The sequence below is a fragment of the Monodon monoceros genome, unplaced genomic scaffold, assembly GCF_005190385.1.
Source record: "Monodon monoceros isolate NGI ecotype Baffin Bay Population unplaced genomic scaffold, NGI_Narwhal_1 Super_Scaffold_5, whole genome shotgun sequence".
Taxonomy (NCBI): Eukaryota; Metazoa; Chordata; class Mammalia; order Artiodactyla; family Monodontidae; genus Monodon; species Monodon monoceros.
In genome coordinates this window covers 58,735,353-58,757,053 of record NW_021703782.1, presented here as the reverse complement: position 1 = coordinate 58,757,053, position 21,701 = coordinate 58,735,353, and the positions used below count along the sequence as shown (strand labels likewise).

General features: G+C 42.7%; 1 protein-coding gene and 1 pseudogene across 1 annotated transcript in view; one reads left to right on the top strand and one right to left on the bottom strand.

The window, feature by feature from the left end:
- Window positions 1-7,198, top strand: part of LOC114884448 — a 112,847-nt pseudogene extending 105,649 nt beyond the window's left edge.
- Window positions 1-21,701, bottom strand: part of GLIS3 (GLIS family zinc finger 3) — a 662,455-nt gene that overhangs the window by 616,318 nt on the left and 24,436 nt on the right. The window lies entirely within an intron of this gene.

Below are 21,701 nucleotides of genomic sequence, written 5' to 3'. Positions count from 1 at the left end.
AGAAAAACATGGAAAGAGGGACAGAAATGGCCACAGGATAAACAGTGGCAATCTTTTGCATGGTACCACTGTTCAGGCCTACAAAGAAGGAAGAGATTCAGGAAGGTCACGGGTCAGAGGAAAAAGCCTATTCATCAAAAAGGAGAGTAAGAGGCAGGCGAGTGAAAAATAGTAAAAATGTGAGTGTCCTTATATTTATAAGAAAATGATATACAATGTTCATGGAAAGTTTTTGGCAAGAAATAAAATATGTTCAATGTGAAATTATCTTTTAAAAATATCCTACAAAAATTTTAGAATAGGAGATGAGAAACTACTTTGAAAAGCATAAGGAGTAAATAATATGGTTATTTCTTGAAGCATTTTCTGTGACTATCAAATCTGTCCACTGCCTGCCTGGCTTGGAAGCTAGTTAAGGAAGCCTGTATGACATTATCTTTGTATCCCCAGTGTGCTCCACAATGTCTGGCATATGGTAGGCACTAACTGGATGGATGAATGGGTAGGTAGATGGATGGGTCGGTGAATCAGGTTAAAATGAGAAAAGCCAAGGGAAGAGTTGCACATTCACATAGTATTCACCAAACTTCATAAGCTTCATTTTCTACTTTTCTTGGACTGAGCTGCTAAGTGGTTGTTACGAGATTTGGCATATTTTAGTACTAATACCTGCTGGCAGTCATGCATGAACCTCTGACTGGGACATGTTTATTTGTCTTCCTGAAGGAAGTACATCTTGATTCATTTTACCTGATGTACCTGTTTCCCCTCAGCTCCACATCCACCTTTTTCCAACTATTCTGTATTGCTGGGGTTTGGTATCTACAAACTGCATTTCCCAGACTCATTCATTAGCTGGCAAAAGAAAGAACCATTATTTCTTTCTCATATTCTTTTGCTTCTGCTGGTGTTTCTGGAAGTAGTTGCATCCCGTCAGTGATCCAAGCTTCTGCTGTAACTGCTATTCTTTGGTGGTCCCAGCTGTGGCCAGGGAGACCATCCTCCACAGCCCTAGCATTGGCTAGGTGGAACCCCTAGAAGCCTGATCTTGGGATCCAGTCCTAGAGTTTATAGCTGCTTCCTACAAATACTAATCTCTGGGTATCACTCTTTATCGTTTTTGCTTCTCAAGCTCCCTTGCTTCTTCTTTTTTTCTTAAATCCCTTCCAACACCCATAAGACCAAGATTTGTATTAAATTCCCTCTGAAACTTCTATTTGAAACAGAAATGGTTTCTGTTTTTTTGACAATACTCTGACTGACACACTTGGTAAAATCAGGGGAAACGTGATTACATTAGATATTAAAAGCAGAGATTAGAGAAAATTTCATGTGTTCCATAAGAATCCAGAATAGAAACTGAAATTAAATTGGAGAATTAGGTTATTATTTAATAGCATAGGTAGGGGATAAAATACCTTCCTCTCTTCCCAGAATATCTCCTAGCACATACTACCTTATTATATTGTTTTGGGTTTTTTTATCCGTTCTGCTTTTTCACACAGATCTACAAGAATTTCCTCTTCATTGAAGCCTCTCTGATTACCCCAGCTAGCCTTGATCTACTTACTCTGAATTCTTTTGGTTCTTCGGTTCTCTCATTTCTAGAGTATTTCTCCAGGTAAATAATCAGTCAGAGTCCTCCCCTGAATCATTTCCTAAGCCAGAGTGATCATCAGAATCCTCAGAAAAACATATCCAGATGCCAGGACCCCACTCCCACTCCTAACCTCCTGAATCAGAATTTCTGGAGTAAGGGGTGGGAGAGATGGGGTAGAAAAGGCATATAAAATATTCCTCAGATAATAAAGGCCTCAAGGTCAGGGCCCTCCCATTTCTTATGTAGCTTTTACTGTGCCTAACACAGTTTACGCAGAGGCAATAAAATCTGTCCATTTTTCAATGAACTAAGTGAAGATTCCCAAGGAGACCAGGTGGTGTCACTAACTGCCCAATTAATATTTCTGGCCCAATGAAAAGCATCTCAAGTAGTAAACTTTGACCTTCCCTGGACTCACTGATTCCATACTTTTCATCCATCTTTCTATCAGTTTTCTTTCCTAAGAGAGAAATGCAGAAACCTAGCCAAGAAAATAGACAGCAAAACCTAAACAGTGCAAATAACCTGAGTTCTCTGAAAGTAAATGATGGCATGTCCTGAGGCTGCCAGGCTTCAAGTGAGGAAGCAAGAACTAAAAAGAGTGGAAGTAAGCCTCTCCTTGGACTGAGGCCTGAGATTTCATTGCATTAGGTTCTTGGCATTAGCATTCTGAAGAACAAGCTTAAGAAATAAGCTTAATGAGCTTGCAAGAAAAACTAAACTCCAAACAAACTGCTTTTTTTTTTTTTTTTTTTGTGGTACACGGGCCTCTCACTGCTGTGGCCTCTCACTGCTGTGGCCTCTCCCGTTGCGGAGCACAGGCTCCCGACGCGCAGGCTCAGCGGCCATGGCTCACGGGCCCAGCCGCTCTGTGGCATGTGGGATCTTCCTGGACCGGGGCACGAACCCGTGTCCCCTGCATCCGCAGGCGGACTCTCAACCACTGCGCCACCAGGGAAGCCCCAGACTGCATTATTATTCACCTTTTGTTTAATAACATTTGGAGCTGTTATTTGAAAATTTAATTTTCCTTTTAGGTCTACTATTCCCACATTATTGACTTAAATTATTCCTGACTCCCAGATAAGTAAACCAATCTAGGTTTACCATGAGCTATTTATTATGTTATTTTTAAGGTGATATAGAACCCTCACCTATGACAGAAGCTATTCAGTAATTAATTTTAATTACTAACAGGTTGAGTACTGCATGTTTTCCAAAAGCAGCTTCCACACAAGCTGAGACCTGGCTATATTTTAACATTTCTGAATTCCAGCTCTCCGACTGCATTAAAAATCCATTAAGATGGTTGAAAGGAACTGAATTCTAGATTTATGGATCCAAAACGGGCCTTCAAAGGTCCCTTATAACCCTTCTTAGGTAACATCATGCCTTGATTTTCTCCATTTGAGCATCTACCTCTCCAAAAGTAAATATCCTGGATAATCTGTCCTTTCTTCATACTGACTGACCACAAAATTGTTGTATTCAGAGGCTTAAATTTCAATGAAGAGGGAAGTACTGAATGGTAAATGGCTCTCCAGTTGTAGAAACGGGCCCCCTCCTTATCTTGTGTTAGCTGGGTGGTCCTAGAGAGACCCTGAATCCCTAAATACCCCTAGATTCCTTTCCTTCAAGACTTACTTCCCTAAATACCCACTGAACTACCCCCATTTTCCCAGTGAACAGCCAGACTCTACTTACATTTTACAATGATCTTCTGGAGGAATTTCAGCGTCCTTGGCTGCCCATCAGTCATTTCACTTATAGGGCATCAAGCTAGTCCCATCTGTTCCCCACTTAGTACTGAAGAAGCTGTGGCCTTTGGGGGTTAACTTCCCAGCACTCTGCTCAGAGACTGTGTCAATGGTGTTTACAAGTTTTCCTCCCACGTACTTTGTGGGACCCACACTTGCAATGAACTCAGGTTGCTGGACCTAGATGACCTTTGGGTTTCAGTTATGGGGGTCTCTTTTGAAATGACAGCAACCCTGCCAAAAACAAAAGACAGGAGCAGCTTTTTAGGCAATACCCTTCATTTAGTCAGGACTCACCCTCACTGGAAAGGAACTTTCTAGAGACTCCACATGAAGGTAAAAGTTAATTTTCTAAGTTGTCAGTCTAAGCTTTTTGTTCTTTAATAAGGACTATTACCTATGGCTAATGGCACTGAAATTCATTCCCCTCTCTCTCTTTCTTTCGTTCTTTCTTGTTTTCCTGGTCTTAAAAAAAAAACACACAAAACAAAACAAAACAAAGAAACAGCCACTCTCTTCTTTCTTCCCCGGACAGCAAGATGCCACTCATTGCTTTACTTCAGGACCTAACTCTCCATCTACCAGCTTCCTTTTGTATGTACAAAAGCTAGGTAATGAACTGCCTTTCTTTTTGAGAAATTTCTAACATCAGCTGGTTAATATCTACAGACTTCTGTGTCCTGCCCCCACCCCCTGACACAACCTTGGTATCTAAAGCATATCAGATAAAAGACTTTCTATTCCTTGATATCCAAATTGGGAACATGAGCCTCAGTTGAGATGTTGTTGCACAGTGCTGGGTTATACCCGTCACTGTCACAATTTCAAGTCACCTGTCAAAATTCAGCTGCTCCAATTTCATGATGTTGCCCTGCAGAGGGCAAATGGCTCAGCTTCTTAGAAAATGCTTGTAAAATGACCAGAGAATGAGAGATTTTAAAGTGTACTTCAAATTTCTAAATAAAGGAAAATCTCCTGACACACATCAGGGACAGTTTATTGTCCCGGTGAACTAATAGCAGCTAGAGTACCATCTGTTGCGGTTTGATAGCAGGACTGTTTCTGCAACCTCTTGCATTTCCCACACTGTTTCTCCTCAGCTTCCCTCTGCAAATACAAACTTCAGGGATTTCCAAAAGTCCAAGCCTGTCCAGAGAGCCCCACAAGCTTTTAATCTCCTATAGCACTTAGCACGGGTACCACTCATTGACTGCATAAAATACTTCAGGATACAAAGAAACCTTAAGATTATCCACCTCTATTCCCATCTGATGCTGCTATCTTTCCTGGTTCCTCACTCAGGCACCAACGACCCCTAGGCATGAGGAATTGACTCCTTCCTTAATGCTTTATTATGATTAATCTCTTTATTATAAAAACATATATACACAGTAGAAAATTAAGGGGGGAAAAAAGAGAGAGATACTAAAAATAAACTCTCCCCATAATCACCACACTCAGAAAAAAATTTGGTCACCAAACAGTATTAGAGTGTTATTCCATTATAATAATAAATTACTTATATAAATACGTATTATTGGGCTGTAATAACATTTTTCTGACTAAATCTTTGTGTGTGGCCATGAATATTTTTTAAGATAGTCTTAGAAATAGAATTAATCAAAATTTCAAGATGTCTAATAAGAGTAATCACAACAATACCATTAATATTAATGACAAATATTCCTAGAGCATACTGTCTGTCAGGTACTCTGTCACGTGCTTCACATTCACAGCAATCTTAGATGGTAAATATTGTAGCACCCTCACTTTTATTTTATTTTATTTATTTATTTATTTATTCACCCTCACTTTTAAAATGATGAAATTGAGGCTTGTAAACTTACTTGAGTTCTCTCAAAAGGTGTACCAGAAAAATGACAGATGAGGGATTCAAACCCAGGTCTATTTCTGCAAACCATGCTCTTTCCATTACACAAAATAAAGGAGGATTCCCTCGCTGTGCTACAATGAGTAAATGACTAGTGTTTTTACTAAAACAACTCAAGTTCAGTGAACCAAAGGATGCCATATTGGGAAAAGCCAGAAAGTCCTTAAATTCAATCCTCATCTGATATGTGAGTCACCCCCTCAACACTGTCTACAAGGATCACTTTATTTATCTACGTTTAAAGACAGTAAACTCTCTTTCTAAACATTTCACCTTTGGACTACTCTAACAATTAGAAAACTCATTTTTATTCTGAACTGAAAATTATTTCCTTTTAGCCACCAACCACCAGTCTAGGTCTAGACCACAAGGCCACAAAGACATTATCCCTCCTCCCTGTGATGTGACAGCCCTTTGCAAGTGTCATTCAATCCCCATGTCCTACTCAGGTCTTTTTCAAGCCCAGGATTTCTTTAACTTTTCTTCCTTAGACCATTGAGCGTGTCCTCACCACTGGGAAAACTTCTGCTGACTATGATCCAGGCTGTGTATTTTTTGAACACGGCTGGGTACCAGCTGAGACGCCAGAAGTGCCATCAAGTGTCGGCCACCAAGAATCTGTCTAGCATTATGTAAAGTCCATCGAGGACGTGCCTTGGGCGAACACCGTTGGTCTGTTGGGCATGGGCCAGTTCCTGGTGAAGACAGGCACCATCACCATCTTTGAGCATGTTCACAACATAAGGGTGATGACGTTCAGCATGAGCCTGACTGTTAGGGTCACCACGGAGGCCAACAACTGGCTGACCTGCCCAAGCCGGTGGAGGGGCTGAAGAGGCCGGCCAAGTTGGTCCACGTGGTACAACGCACCACTGAGGAACAGGGGGAGCACATTATCAGCAGGGTGGTGAGCGGCACCTGTGGGTCTGCCTGAAGGACCGTGAGAAGAACCACACCTGCATTCCCACCAAGAAATCCTAGCCGGTCGTGCAGTATAGTGAGACCGTCAGCGAGGACTCTAACTTGCGGTGCCTGTCCGAGGCCCCCAATGAGCACAATCGGCTGTACACGAAAGCACAGCCCTTCCTAGACTCCTTGGCCAAGGACACCGACCAGAGGTGTCCACCCGCCAGGAGCTCAAGTAACAGGCCTCAAACTGGCCAAGAAGTATGAGTGAGACGTGGCCGAGGTCCGAAGCCTGTGGTGCTTTGGGACCTCAAGCACCCGCCCCGTCACCTCCCCAACATCACCAAGGGCGCGCAGTACCTCAACGAGATGGGGACAGCGTGGCGGCTGGCCTACAGGGGGCGCTTCGACATTCGCTACTTGACGCTGCACGTGGATCCATTCAGAGCTTCCCCACGCCCGGCGCTGCCTCTATGCCGTGCTGACCTCCTGCCCCAGCCCGTGGGGCCCCTCCACCTGTGGCGATCCGATGTCCGCAACAGGGCTTGGTGGCATCGAGGGGGTCCTGAACAGGAACAGGGGCCACGTCTTAGAGGAGTCCCAGGTGGCTGGCACCCCCATGCTTGTCGTGAAGGCCCTTTGGCTTCATGGCCGACTTGAGGGCTCACACGAGCGGCCAGGCCTTCCCGTTCCTGGCACCTCCAGACCCTGCTCGCAGACCCCTTCGACCACACTAGCCGCCCCATCCAGGCTGTGGGGGACACGTGGAAGCACACAGGCCTGAAGGAAGGCATCCCAGCCCCAGACAACTTCCACGACAGATTGGAAGCGGCATATTGCACTGCGCCTCTGCCGGCGAACGCCTCCTTGCGCAGCGCCCGCGTCCAGCCGGCGACCCACACAACCTCTAGCCTCTCGTTCTCCTCACGACGCCTCGCGAGACTGTCCAGACCCGAGATGCTCCGCCTGCCAGCCTTCCGGGGCCCACTTGGTGCCATTGCTCATCATGGACGTTTGATGACGTTTCTGTTCATATCTATTTAAAGGTTTCGGAGCAACAGGAATGCCTTCGCAGCAGGTACTTATTTGGCCGGTGGAGGGGGGGGAGGGGAGGGGACGCCCAACACTTATTTTTTGTTCATTTCTTCGGAGGGGAACTCAAATGTCCCCCCCCAAAATTTAAAATAGACACATGAAGAGGTTTATTTGGGTAAGTGGCCTATTGTGGATTTTCTCCCAGAAAGGGGGGAAGAAACAAGTGGGTAGACATTCTCTTTGGACAGAAACTAGAAGGCAGGAAATCTTATGCCATGTCACCATGAGCATCTTCAGCTGTATTAGTATCGTTGTAATAAAATTCGATATGGTGGTGCCAAAAAAAAAAATCTGTCTATGGTTGCAACATGGCATGATAAGTGAAACTACTGACATGTACAGAAGGTTCTAAGACAGCACAGAGAAGGGAGTGATTAACTCTTTGGGGATAAAGGAGTCATTCATTCCTTCATTCCATAAATATTTCCTGAATACATACTGTGTGCTTCATTGAGCAAAAACCTGGATAAGTACATTTTCCAGCAAATAGAAAAAGAGACATTTCAGGAAGAGGAGATCATATGCATGTATAGATGCCTAAGAGATCATGGTGGGTTTGAAGAACTGTGCGGCATTCCAAATTGGGGAGAATAAAATTTGCAGGAAAAAAGCAGCAGATGAGGGTGAAGTGTGCAATAACTCATACTATGCATTGAGTGCAACACTTCATAATATGCATAAGTAAACAGCATAAGTAAATTTTGTGGAGGTACAAACCCCAGACAGTGTTTGTGTATATTAGGTAAAGTCTGAAACTGCTAGTAGCCTGTGACCCTCTTGAGAAGGTGGGGCGGCAGCCAGAGGACACAGGGAATCACCTTACTCTCCCTCAGGCTGTAGAACCCTCAGCTGGTTGTGGTTCTTCCCCACCCAGCAGTCCATCATGGGACAGAACAGGTGTCATCTGATGTAGCATGCCTACCTCTCCTGATACTTTCTCACCTTCCCTAGATTCCACTGGGAGAAGATTTAAATCACTTTTTTTCCTGAAAGAGTCATGTATGACCCAAAGAAGCAGAGGGTTAAGGGCAGAAACAGAAATTGTAGCTTTAAAAAAAAAAAAAGCTAACATTCTATTTATTTCTCAGAAGGGGAATAAGTCATCCATGTTTGGGGGCTTCTAGAAAGAATCTCCATGAAGGCGTCTTACCTTCCTAACCTTCCTCTGTTTGCTTATCTTTGAGTCTTCCCCTCTTCTATTTGGACCCCACTCTTCCCTATCTCCCCTACCCTTTCTGTCACTCCCTGTGATTCCTGCCAGGATGTAGAGTCCTGGTGCCTGCCAGTTGTTGAGTCTGGAATATTCTGCAAGCTCTGGTTTCAGCTGGATGCCAGTGGAGGCTTTCTCTGATCCCCCTTCTGTAAAATTGTTCTATAGGGTACATTCTCCTGTGAAAGGACTTACGCTGAGGGTGCTTCACCTCCAAAGGGCCTGCCTCCAGATTGCCTTCTGACATTCCTTAAAGGCAAACAAACTTTGTCTGTGAAAGAAGTAGTTACTTCCAAAGATTACCTTGTCTAGTCTATATAGGGAGCATGTTCTCTTGTTATTATAGCTTTAACCCTGCTCCTTTTGAATTAGTAACACTAGACCTCTCTCCAGGCCTGGTTTTCATTAAGGCTGTCTACATTAACTGAAAAATCACTCTACTTGGGTCACCTGAGACAATGGAACTGTACTCAAATAGCTTCTTCCTCATTGTCAGGTTTCTTACTGATAAAAGTCTAGGAGGGATGTGTGTGTGTGTTTGTTGAGTAGGGTAGGATGGGGTGTTCACTTTTTTTCCAGCTGATATGCAAATGTTTATTTGAAATTTGAAAAATAATCACATTTCTCTATCTCCATTGAGGACAGAAAAACCAGAAAGAGGCCTGCATTGTCAAAAGAGATTCAGTAAAGCACTTAGAACCAGGAAACACACATGCAATACCTGGAGGCTATCATTATTCTTACAAAAGGTGCATTGCCTTAGGATCTCTAGGTAGAACCTGCCTCCGCCTGGCTTAGCTGGGGTTTGTGGTTCCTCTTGGGAAAGGGGATTGAAGCCAATTACCTCTCAGTGCAGCCCTGAACCTTATTATTATTAGATTCTAACAGGGGACACAGTTGCAGCTTTTTCTTTTTTTATCCAATCCAGGATTTTAATGTTTACTTTTACGACCTAGATCACCGGCCCCCCGCCAGATGCAACATTCTTTTCAAAGTATTGAAGCTAAGGCAGGAAGGACACACAGTTTATACCCTTTTGTTTCTAGATGAATTAATCATTTATTTCTGCTGTCATTGGTGGGAGCACCTCAAAGCAGCCCCATTCTCTGAGTCAGGACTACTGGTGCTTATAGTAACAAGTGGAAACACAAGACTACACAGAGATGTCACTTGCCAGAGTGAAATAACTGGAAAAAATCCAGAACTGCTTCTTTAGGTCACTGTTCTTCCTGAATCACTGCTTGTTTTATTCCCTAAACAGTGGGGCTTAATTTGTTTTTTGAAGTGAAGGAGTTTCCTTTAATCCAGCAATCCCACTTTGGGGAATTTGACAGAAATAAAATAATGGTGTGTGTAAAAATTGTTTAATGTTACAGTATTTATGGGGTCAAATTTTAAAAGTAAATTTTTCTTTCTTTCCCATTATTTTGCTGGTTAGTATGGGCACATATTTATCCTTTTAGATTTGGAAAGGAAAGAATGTAGAATAGAACTTGATTTGTTTTAATTGTGAGGAGAGCAGGGGTGATCAGGGGGGTAAAAAAGCACTTCAAGATGACATTATGACCCAGTGGACTAGTTATTGTTTATTGTCTAACTTGGCCATTTATAACAGGCTAATACGTACCAGAACAGGCAGCATTAGGAAATATCTGATACCATGCAAGTCTTTGTTTTCCTTTGGACAAGGAAGAAGTTTCTTTGGTCAATAATTCAGAACCTCAGGAAAACAGTTTCAAAACCAAACTGTCATACTACCAGCTCCCAGCACATTTATGTTCCAAGTATATTCAGGTCAGGCTGTCAAAGATTTATTGAGCAACTATTATGTGTCAGGAAGGTGCTAGTAAGATATGGGGCAATGAAAATGAACTCCACACGGCTAAACTGTCAAGGTACTCAGTCTAATTGGGTGGAGATAGGGAGGGTGGCAGACACATAAATGAGGAGGATAATGCTGGTGATGATGACTTTCGGTGTGATGTACTTTTATGGAGAGAAGAGCATCATTGGTCACTGGACCTGCGGAAATAAAGGCGTGGGGATGTATGGATGAGCCTGTGAACATTTGGTATTATCAGCGTAGGAAGTCCCAGATAATGAGAGACAGTCGATGCAACTGGGAAAACTAGTTGTGCCCAGATAGCAGAAGACCTTACATGGTTTTGTGGAATTTGGAGGTATCTGGAGGGTTGTTTTTTTTTTTTCCTGCAGGCAATGAGGAGCCATGAAAAGGCTTTCCAAAGGAGAGTGATATGGTGAGATTTGCATTTCAGTTAGATCACTCCAGTCTCACACACGCATATGTGCAAAGGCAGAGAGTCCAGGCAGGTGACAGAGGAATAGTCTCAATGAGAGATGGTGGGGCCGGCATGTGGGCAGTGATACAGAGATGGAGAGGAAGGATGACTTTGAGAGAGATTTAGACTAAACTAGGTAAGATTAAGTAATTGATTAGATGTGGGGGTGAATGAGAACGTAAGATACTCCTAGGGTTTTGGTTTGGATGTCTGGGTGGTTGAAGATAAATAATAGAAGACAAGTGCATCAGGAGGAGGAAGATAAGTTTAGTTTTAGAAAAGTCTAGAATGACTATGAAGTATACAAATAGAGGTGTCTTGTAAGCAGTTGGCCACGTAAATCTGAGACTCAGGAGAGAAGTCAGGGCTGGAGCTGTGAACTTGGAAATCATAGAATATACTTGCCTGGTTGGATCTAGGAGTCACATACCTTATGGGCCAGGCACTGCACTTAACTCTGGGTATACAACAGATGCAGAAAATAAGTATTGGTTCTTGTCCTCAAAGAGTTAACCATTTAGTGGGGGAGACAGACATTAATCAAAAGTCACATAGGGCTTCCCTGGTGGCGCAGTGGTTGAGAGTCCGCCTGCCGATGCAGGGGACACGGGCTCGTGCCCTGGTCTGGGAAGATCCCACATGCCACAGAGCAGCTGGACCCATGAGCCGTGGCCGCTGAGCCTGAGCATCCGGAGCCTGTGCTCTGCAACGGGAGAGGCCACAACAGTGAGAGGCCCGCGTACCACACACACACACAAAAAAAGTCACATAAACATATCATTGAAAATTGTGCTTTTGCTTAGTGCAATAATGGAAAGGTGAAGCTACTACAAGATAGTTAAGAGAAGGACCTGATTTGCAGTTGGGGTTGTGGAAGTTCTCTCTAAGGAAATAACGTATGGGGGTAAAATCATGACCCATGGAAGAGTAGTAGACCAAGGATGGAACCCCAGGTAACACCAAATGTACAGACTGGGAAAGGAGAACTGAAAAGGAGGAAAAAGGCAGAAATATAGGTGGAAAAATAGAATTATTGTCATGGAAGACAAGGAAGGAGAAAATTTCAAGAGAGAATGTTCCAACAGTGTTAAATTTAGCACAGAAGACAAGTAACACAGGGCTAAAAAGACCCATTGATTACAAGGATGGAGGTCATTGGTGATCTTGACAAGCAGTTCATTGTACAATAAAATTAGAAGCCAGATTTTTGTGAGTTGAGTGAATGAGAGGTAAGAAACTGTTAAGGGGAAGATAGCACAGTGGTTAGAGTGGGATGAATCAAATAACTGATTGATTTTAGGATCAGAGAAACTTTAACAGTGGATTGAAATGATAAGAAAGAAGAATTAGGGTCCCAGAGGGAAATGAGAAGGCTGGGATCACAAGAACAAGCAGAAGGAATGGCTTTGGTTTGGAGGAAAGCACTCTATCCTTTTAGATTGGCAGGAGGACGTAAAGGTGCATATGGATGTGGCTGTGTTTATAGAGGGGGATCTAGAATGTTGAATAGTTCATCACCAAAGTCCTCACTATTGTAGTGTATGAAGGAGACAGCTTCTCTGCTGAGAATGAGGGACCTGAGGAGAGTGAGGGTCACAGTAGTTGCTGAGGGGAAAGGGAAAGAAGATGACAGGGGACAAGAAAAAGAGTTGAGCCGCTATGCTAACCCTGGCTTTGTAGTGGAGCCAACCCACCTGGAGATGGGATTTTCTCCAACCTATCACTTAACAATCTGGATACAGAAGGAAAGCCACATTGCAAATTTCAAGATTGAGTTTTGCCTGGTGGCTGTGGCATAAAAGCCAGGCTGCAGAAGAATTAAGAGATTGAGTGGAATTGTAGCTTAGGTCATCAACCATGTGGGCCAAGTCAAGGAAGGAAACAAGTGAGGCTAAAAGGGGGATGACTGGAATAATAGGCTGAGATTTAGGGTACAGAGGACACTAGGAAGCTAGAGAACAAGAGTTTTAAGAAAGGAGGTAGGGCTTCCCTGGTGGCGCAGTGGTTGAGAGTCCGCCTGCCGATGCAGGGGGTGTGGGTTCGTGCCCCGGCCCGGGAAGATCCCACATGCCGCGGAGCGTCTGGGCCCGTGAGCCATGGCCGCTGAGCCTGCGCATCCGGAGCCTGTGCTCCGCAACGGGACAGGCCACAACAGTGAGAGGCCCACGTACTGCAAAAAAAAAGAAAAAAAAAGGAAGGAGGTACATGATATTGTGGAGGACTTGGGGTTTTGTCAGAGAGTGGTTACCTAAGATTTCTAACATGGAATGGTTCTAAGCCAAAGATGGAGGTAGCTCCAGTAAAGTGGGGTTTACTGGAGTTGGGGCTAAGAAACTGAGGCTCAGGTGTTGGATGGCTCATCTACAGGGTCATTTGAACACATGGAATATCAGCAGGTAACGGGAGGAGGTGGAGAAGGAAGGAGCCAAAGGGTCAATGAACCTGTTAAGAGTGCCCAAGAGGGACTTCCCTGGTGGTGCAGTGGTTAAGAATCTGCCTGCCAATGCAGGGGACACGGGTTCGAGCCCTGGTCCGGGAAGATCCCACAAACTAAGCTCATGCACCACAACTACTGAGCCTGCACTCTAGGGCCTACGAGCCACAACTACTGAGCCCATGTGCCACAACTGCTGAAGCCCACGCACCTAGAGCCTGTGCTCCACAACAAGAGAAGCCACTGCAATGAGAAGCCTGTGCACCGTAACAAAGAGTAGCCCCTGCTCGCCGCAACTAGAGAAAGCCCGCGTGCTGCAACGAAGACCCAATGCAGCCAAAAATAAATAAATAAAATAAATTTATTTAAAAAAAGAAAAAGAGTGGCCAGGAGGCTGGTAGTTTTTAGTGATCAGGAGTAGAAGAGGTACAACCTAGTGGCAGGACCCTTAAAAGAGCTGAGATTTTTACCAGTTGATGTAGGAGGAGTTTGAAGCAGCCTTGGTGTATTAGTTTTTCTAGAGCTGCCATAACAAAGTACCACGAACTGGGTAGTTTAAAACAACAGAAATTTCTCACACAGTTCTAGAGGCCAGAAGTCCAAAATCCGGGTGTCAGTGGGGTTGGTTCCTTCTGGAGACTCTGAAATGAATGTCTTTCATACTGCTCTTCTAGCTTCTGGTTGCCACTGGTAATCCTTGGCATTTCTTGGCTGATAGATGCCTCCATCATCCATGGTGTTCTCTACTCTTGTGTCTTCACATTTTATAAGGACATCAGACCGATTGGATTCAGGGCCCATCCTACTCCAGTATGACCTTATCTAATCTTAACTAATGTAATAACCCGATTTCCAAATGAGGTGGCATTCTCAGGTCCTGGGGGTTGGGACTTCAACATATCTTTTAGGGGGACACAATTCAACACTTGGACAATTGGAAAAGCCAATCCTATCACAAGAACATGAATCACAGGAGAAACAGAACAATACACATCTTTGTTGGAGGGGGACGTAGCAGGCAGCAGCATCCTGAGGTTGGAGCCAACTTTCACTTAAAAAAATGAGCAAGAGTGGGGACTTCCCAGGTGGTCCAGTGGTTAAGAATCCGCCTTGCAACGAAGGGGATGTGGGTTCGATCCCTGGTCAGGGAACTAAGATCCCACATGCCGAGGGGCAACTAAGCCCACGTGCCACAACTACTGAGCCCATGCACCACGACTAGAGAAGCCTGTGTGCCACAATGAAGATCCTGTGTGCCACAAATAAGACCTGATACAGCCAAATAATAAAATTAAAAATATATATATGACAAAGAGGGAAATCAGTGGGGGTTCCAGTGAGCATCAGGGAGAAGTGTGGGGCCCAGGAGAGCACCAAGAAGGAAGACAATAAGAACATCAAAGGAGATGCCTGGTCAGGGGGCTCTACTGATGGGGTAATGGCTTAGGAGGCCAGAGATCTGCTTAGGGATTGGCTGTCCTCTGGCCCCAGAAGTAACTCCAGTCCTCATATGTGCACATGGCTGTGTGGAGGCTTTTGCATTGAAGGAGGAAGAGTGTATTAGAGCCAGCTTAGAGTTGCCAGAGGATCTTGATTTAGAAAGGTCTGAGTGGTAACTGGCATGCCTAAGTATAAAAATACGCCTCTCATGGAGAGGAGAGCATAGTGGCCAAAACCCCAAGTTTGGCATTGGACAACCCAGGATGAGACCAGGCCTCTCTGTCACTTAACAATCACTTAACCTCTCTGGGCCTCAGTTTCCACCTCTGTAAGATGGGGCCATCCTAGCTCCTAAATCAGTTGGAATTACCTGAGCTAATGTGTATATAACATCTAGAGCATGTCTTCACACATAGTAAATGCTCAAATAAATGGCAGCCATTTTTTATATTATAAGATAACTTTTTATTTTTGCAATAATTGTACAAGGAATTCTTGTATATACCTTTTATATAAATTCACCAACTACTTACATTTTCCTTTTTTTCTCCATTTGTTATGCATGCATGTCTCTCCTTATACACACATTTCTATTTATATCTCTATTTCTATTTCTACTTATATCTCTATCTGTAATTTTCCTTTCCTAAATCTTTTGAGAGAATTTTGGAGACACCATGCCCCTGTAGTCAATAATTCATTGTGTATTTCACAAGCACAAGGGTGTCCTCTTATAACGACACTGTGATTATCAAAACCAGGAAATTGGGGACTTCCATGGTGGCACAGTGGTTAAGAATCCACCTGCCAGTTCAGGGGACATGGGTTCGATCCCTGGTCCGGGAAGATCCCATATGCCATGGAGCAACTAAGCCCATGTGCCACAACTACTGAGCCTGTGCTCTAGAGCCCACGAGCCACAATTGCTGAGCCTGCGTGCCACAACTACTGAAGCCCGCACACCTAGAGCCCATGCTCCGCAGCAAGAGAAGCCACCGCAATGAGAAGCCCACACTGCAAGAAAGAGTAGCCCCCAGTCGCGGCAACTAGAGAAAGCCCGCACGCAGCAACGAAGACCCAATGCAGCCAAAAATTTTTTAAAAAAGGAAATTTAACCTGATACAATACTAATTATCAACAATCTATATTCTTTTTTTAAGACTTTATTTCTTTGGAGCAGTTTTAGGTTTACAGCAAAATTGAGAGGAAGGTACAGAGATTTCTTATGTACCCCTAGTTCCCACATATGCATAACCTTCCCCATTATCAACATCACTTGCCAGAATGGTACATTATTTTTACTAAGAATTAATCCACATTGACACATCATAATCACCCAAAGTCCATAGTTTACGTTAGGGGTAATACTGTACATTCTGTGGGTTTGGCAAATGTACAGTGATATATATCTATCATTATAATATCATACAGAATATTTTCACTGCCTTAAAAATCCTCTGTGTTCTGCCTATTCATCTTTCCTCACCTCCACTCCTGGAAACCACTGATTTTTTTATTGGCTTCATGGTTTTACCTTTTCCAGAATGTAGTTGGAATCATACAGTATGTAGCCTTTCTAGATTATCTTCTTTCACTTTGGTAATATCCATTTAAGGTTCTTCCATGTCTTTCATGACTTGATAGCTCATTAATTTTTAGCACTGAATAATATTCCATCTTCTGGAGGTACCACATTTTATCCATCCAGCTACTGAAGGACATCTTGGTTGCTTCTAAGTTTTGGCAATTATGAATAAAGTTGCTATAAACATCATTTTGCAGGTTTTTGTGTAGACATAAGCTTTCAGCTTTTTTGGGTAAGGACAAAGGAGCATGACTACTGGATTGTATGGTTTATAAGAAACCACTAATCTGCCTTCCACAGTGGCTGTACCATTTTGTATTCCCAACAATGTAGGACAGTTCCTGTTGTTCCACATCCGTCGCCAGCAATGGTGTTGTCAGTGTTCTGGATTTTGGCCATTCCAATAGGTATGTACTAACATCTCACTGTCATCTTAATTTATGAGATGATATATAATGATATATAATGTGGAGTACCGTGCATATTAAGTTTTCATCAATTGTCTAATAATATCTTTTATAACTATTTGTTTTTTCCCAGACCAAGGTCTAATCCTGTATCACACATTGCATTAGTTTTCATGTTTCTTTATTCCTCTTTAATCTGGAACAGTTTCTTAGCCTTTCTTTGTGCTATTTGGCCTTGATTTTTATGAAAAGCACAAGCCAGTTATTGTGTAGAATGTCCCATAGGTTGAATTTGCCTGATGTTCCCTCATGATTAGATTCAGGTTATTCATTTTTGTCAGGAAAACCAAAGAAGTAATGTTGTGTCCTTCTTGGTACATTATATCAGGAGGCACATGATGTTAGTTTGTCTGTTTTAGTGATTAATTTTGATCACTTAATTAATGGGAGACAGTCTTTTTATCTTATCATTGTTGTTGTTAAAAATATAAGAGGGGCTATGTTTTAATAGATTCTCTTTTTACTGCCAATTAAAGCATTATCTTTCCTGTGACCTTCATGGATCAGTACACCTGAATTTGGACTTTTTACCCTACTCACAGAGTAACCAAAACTGGAACAGAAAATGGTACCTCTGGGTGAACCGGAAGGACATAGAACTGGGACTTGGTGAACCTGGTTCCATTAAAGGCCCAATTCCAGGATAACTGGTCTACATTTTTTAAAAAATCCCTTTCATATTCTATGTTTATTTTTGACTGACTTTATTTCTGAATTTATTGTGATTGCCTTGGTCTGCTCCCCCTGACAATTCAGGATTCTTCTCAGGGAATGCATAAAGCACAGAATGGGTTGAGATGAGGTTTGGGACTTTCATATCTTTCTCTTAGGAGCGCTCAATTCAGTCGTTGTTGTTATTCCAGAGCCCCAACTCAAGGACTAAAGGAGTGATCTGGGGCTGTTTTGAGCCTTCAGTCTCTTAAGGGACATGGAGTTAGGCTCTGGGATCTGTGCTTCAAATATTGAAGAATTCTTTAAGGTCATAATTCTTGAACAACAAGCAAAGGAAAACCATAACCTTCAAGCTTTAATTTAGTGTTGCTGTGTACCATCGAGTGGGTGGAAGAAAGAAGACTCACCTTTAATTCAGATGAAATATATGTGAGAAATAATTCATATCCATTCAAAAGGTCAGCTTTGTATCTCATGCCAAAGTTTTTCAGAAAAGGTAGCCCACTACATTCATTTGATTTTCCTGATTTTTCACATCTGACTCTACATTTGTTTTTACAGAGTACAGACTAATCCAAGCGCACTCTTCATTCCGTTCACTAACAATGAGAAAAGATTATAACTCATATAGCTCTCTCTGTATTACAGCAATAGCAAAACACTGCCAAATATAGCCATGTCTAGCTATTATGAATATCTTTAAGCTTGGAGGCCAAAGCCACAATAGCTAGCACTATAATTAGCTGTTTAATCAGACTGGCTTGGGAAAACACACTGAGTACTATTATTGCATTGAATATCCAGTAGATGACTAATTGCTAACTTAAAAATTCAGAACCATGACTCTGTAGAAAGTCTATAACAGTGTAAAATGCTTTCCAATTATTCATTAAGAATAAAATGGGCTTCTATTGCATGTCTCCAACCTACGAAATGTTAATGTTGAGGGTTTTATGCAGACCATGTTCATAAATTTACAAATTTTGCCCATGAATTTAAATCCTAATAATTCAGCTTATTAAACTCCAATCACATCTTCTCCCTTAAAAGGCAGTATTTTACAAGCAGAATATAAATGTATTCATTGACCAGTGATTACGTACATGACTTCCAAAATAAGGTGATTTGCACATGTAGTCTGATAATTTTGTTGAGGTGCTGACATGATTTTCTATTTCCCCCAACTCACTCACTGTAATATTTTGGTGTGAACATATACCTGTTACAGAGATTTCAATCTGCTTTTCATCTTATGCCTCAGGCTCAAAAGGCAGCCTGAGGTATGTGGTGGTGTCTGCTACTCAGCCAGCTTTGATGCTCTATCCAAAGGGAAAGGATCCCCACACAACTCATGGGTCCCTTTGGTACTGGTGACACCTCTCCTCTGAAAGGGGCTGAGCCCATGCCAAACTGGTCCTTTAAGAAGCTTATATGGATACTTTACCAGGGATTGCTACTACTTCCCAGCAGGCTCTTGCCACCAGTCTGTCTAAATTCCAGATCAGGTGATGGCCTTCCTATTTGAATTTCTTTACAATTTCAAGTTGGTGACATATGATTATCCTTCCTATTGAGAAAGGCATTTGACCCTAGAGGCAGTCGAATTAGTGGCAGGTCACTTGTAGTAAACAGAGATATTTATTCATTCTGCAAACACAGGAACTGTGAGGACATGAAATTGAAAAATATCAAGTCTTTCTCATGTGAGCTTCATCTCCATAGATGGTACTTTCACCTCTGCAGAAAATGAAGGTGCTTTGTGAGTTAGGGCTGAGGTTCGTGATCATTAAAAACCTCATAGAAGGAGATTTTACAGTTCCTAAGATACCTATTTCAATTATTCATACTCCTCATAGCCAGGAAGTTTTCATTTATTCTAACTCAGGGTTTCTCAGCCTCTACACTATTGACATTTTGGACTGGAGAGTTCTTTGCTGTGGGGCCGTCCTGTGCATTGTAGGAGGTTTAGCAGCATCCCTGGCCTCTCCTCACTGGATGCCAGTAGCACACCCCTAGTTGAGACAACCCAAAGTGTCTCCAGACATTGCCAAATATTCCCTGGGGGAGAGAACTACTGATCCAACTTGAATTTGTACTTTTACAATCTGATGTCATGTTTTTGCTGTTGTTTTTATTTACTGTAGAGAAAGAGATTAATTTGCCATTATTTTCTGTTGAATAATATCAAGGGAAGCCAGTTTTACTTTTCTAAGCAGATGCAAAAGTTTCATCTTCCTCTTATTGGATCTCACCATTTTTAAGAGAATGACAGTGTAACATTGGCCTGATTCTTTTAATTCTTATTGACAAGGTTTCTAATTTCCTTTTTTCCCCATTTTTTCATTATTTTCATAGGCAAGAGTACTAGCTGGTTTTCATTTTGAAATCAGCGATTCTTAACTATTTTCATATGTCCATTCAGTATGCATTTTGCTGAAAGCTACGTGGCCTCTCCCTAGAAAGATATGCATATAATAATTTTTGCACATAATTTTAGGGAATTCAAAGCCACCACTTCTCCAAGCCCTTTCCTGGATCCCAGGTTAAGATTCTATGTTTTAAAACTAGTGCCAGTTCCTTGAGTTATGGTTTTGTGAGGTTATGAAATAAAGAAGGCCTGAATATGGCTGATAAAATTTGATCATCATGATGGCTTTGCCCTTTTCTAGGTAAATACTCCAGGCACCGTTAACCTTTTCCCAAGCATCCTATTTTCATCTCCTTTGTCATTGTGGCCTCTGTGTTTTTGCTAACCCATTAATGCTCTTGGCTTTAATTACTGATTTTGATAGCAGCAGAGCCATATTACTCGACAATAGAAGATGGATGTGTCCCACCCTCGCTCCTGCCTACCCCACTCCAGCTGCTGAAGAGAACCTATCAGGGTCCTTTGCGGCTAGTGTAACCCTGCTGTGAGCTGTCCCCCTCATCCACCTCTTCAAGCCCACGCCCCCTGCAAAGAAAGAAAGAAACCACATGCACAAAAGCATTGGTGAGAAGTCCAAAGGATTCCTTGGAAGGGAGGAACAAAAATGAGTATATTGTCAACCAAAGAACTTCTAAATAATGATATAGACACTTCTCTAATGTGGGTTTCTCTTTCTCTAGTTCCCCCACTCAATCTGTATCCCTTCTGGCTCCCTTCTCCTCCTCTGCAGAGTAATTACTCTCTGCCTTCAAACCCAGATGCCCCACTCATCCTGGTGCACAGACAAAAAGGCCTTGAAGTTAATGGGACGCCCCGCCTCCTGAGAAGGCAGTTTAAGATCGTCAATAATTGTTTCGATATGTGCTTTGGTGAGTCAGTTTTTCCCTCAGCCCAAACCCAGTAATTTATCAGAGTATGTTTTTTTAACACATAGGGTATTCTTCCCCAAAGGAATTCTTACGTTACCTACTAAGAGGCTAATACTTTTTCCATATCATTACACCAGTAAGAGATGGCATAAATGGTTATTTTCTACATCCTTGCTACCTACAGTATGCTCCCTGGATCAGCAGCCTTAGTATTACCTGGGAATTTGTTAGAAATTCAAAATCTCAGCCTCCACCCTGTTTTACTGAACCGTTATCTGCATTTTAACAATAGTCCCAAGTGATCTGTGTGCACATTGAAGTGCCCTCCACCACCATCTTCACACCACCACCATCTTCACATCTTTACCACCTAAGCTAGAGTTCCCCTGGGGTCCTGGAGTGAATTGCCTCCTTCATCCTCCACCCTGAGCCCAGAATGAAGAGTGGTTCCATCTAAGGGACAGGTCAGTAGATTTCATTTAGCTAAAAGTGGCTTCTCAGCTACCCATCTCCCACCTCACCCTACACCCAGTACCATCCTCTGGACTCTGAGATGGTCAAGTTCTTAGATTCCCTTGATTATCTTCTGTTCCTTCCCTCGTGCTTTGAGGAGGGGGGAGGGTACAGAATCAGAACATTTTACAATAACCCCAATTTATGGATGAGGAAACAAAGGCTCATGAAGATCAAGTAACTTGTCCAAGTTCTCATAGATGGTCAGCAAGCAAAGGCAAGATCAAGCCCTGGTCTTTCCTTTCCTTTGTATCATGCTGACATTCTTTTATAACCACAATGCCAGGTGTAATTAGTTACTAGACATTCAGTGTGTGTGTGTGTGTGTGTGTGTGTGTGTGTGTGTGTGTGTGTGTGTGTGTGTGCAGTTCTTTTCCCAAGACCTTGTCCCTTTGCTCAAGCACCAGTACACTGTGATACGTGATACCATGGTGCTAAGTGTAGGATGCTGTGAGCACCCACAGGAGGGACATCTAATTCAGCATTGGCTATGAGGTTAACTTTACTTTGAAGCATGGTATTCTAGCTGAAAAC